The sequence below is a fragment of the Plasmodium gallinaceum genome, assembly GCF_900005855.1.
Source record: "Plasmodium gallinaceum strain 8A genome assembly, contig: PGAL8A_v1_98, whole genome shotgun sequence".
NCBI classification, from domain to species: domain Eukaryota; phylum Apicomplexa; class Aconoidasida; order Haemosporida; family Plasmodiidae; genus Plasmodium; species Plasmodium gallinaceum.
The window spans coordinates 1,385,429-1,387,141 of record NW_021628265.1 but is presented as its reverse complement, the minus strand read 5'-3'; positions in this window follow the sequence as shown (position 1 = coordinate 1,387,141).

Sequence of the window (1,713 nt, the reverse complement as noted above, 5' to 3'; positions counted from 1 at the left end):
TAAAAAAAAAAAAAAAAAAAAAAAAAAAAAATTACTTATATAATTAAAATGTATTATTATAAAAAAAAAAAAAAAAATATACACTTATGTATAATTAAAATATATATATATGATTTAAAAAAATATAAAATTAATCAAAATACTTATATAAAATCTAATAAATGTAAGCATAATTGAAAAAAAAATTTTCAATAAAAATATGTGTACGTATGATTTAAAAAAAAAAAAAAAAATAATAATAATATCAATAAAAAAAAAAAAAAATTTATATATATATATATATATATATATATATATATATATAAACAAAAAATATAAAAAAAAAATGGAAAAAAAAAAAAAAAAAAAAAAAAAAAAAAAAAAATATATATATATATATATATATATATATATAAACAAAAAATATAAAAAAAAAATGGAAAAAAAAAAAAAAAAAAAAAAAAAAAAAAAAAAAGAGGAAAATTAAATTAATTCAAAATAAAAAATATATGTATTGTTCGGAGTAATAATAAGTTTAAAAAATAAAATTAATTATAAAAAATTGCAAAAAATATATTTAAATGGGATTTACATCACAAAGTAATAGACATAATTGAATGTATATAATTATTATGATATTTTCTTTAGAATTTATATGTTTTAATTATTTTAATTATTTGAATTATGTAAATTAAAATGTTTAAATATTGTTACAATTGATATATATATTTCAAAATATTGTTTTTAACACGATTAGCATATTTTGACCATTTTGTTGATATAATTGTTCATTTTTTTTTCTTTTTCATTTTAGTGTTAAATATTCTTTATAATTATTTTAATGTTATTATTTACATCTACAAGTTACAAATCGTATAACTTTAATAAAAATATTATACAATTATAGTTACTACAACAATTATTATAATTGTTATCAAAAATAATATTAAAACCATTAATTTAATTATTATTTATAGTAAAATTTGAACTATTATTATTTAACATTTTATATAATTATTATTATTATTATTACTATTTTTTTTTTTACTATAAATAACTTCTAATATTATTTGTATTTGCATTTGTTCACTTAATATTTCACCATTTTTCTTTTTTTTTTTTTTTTTTTTTTTTTCTGATATAATAAAAATTACAGAATGTAATAAGTAAAATTTATGATTAATATTATTAAACTTTTTATTCTTATTTTGTTTTTACTTTCAATATTATTACATGTGCTTTTAAGGATTATATTTATTCATACACAAATAATACCAGAAAAAAAAAATATATATTTACTGAAAATATTAGTTCTATTTTTTATAGATCTAATTATATAAAATATTTAGTATGTTTTATTTATTAAATTATTTTCTAAATATTATAAAAATAAAATTTTAATACGAACAAACTACTATTTTTCATTTTAAAAAAAAAAATTTACATTTTTAGTTTTTTATTATTTTTTCGAATACAGAAATTGTTAATAAGATTTTTTTTAAATCTTTGGGATGCATTAGAATTAGTATTAATATTATTAAATCTAACAAATGTTAGGATATTTATATATTGAAAAAAAATTTGTAAAAAAAACATACTGATGCGTTTGTTCCATTATAAAGTGTTAATGTTAAAATAAAATACATATTAAGAAAAAAAATAAAAAAAAAAAATACTAAAAATAAAGTGATATTGTCAAAACTAAAAAAAAAAAAAAAAAAAAATTTTTTTTTT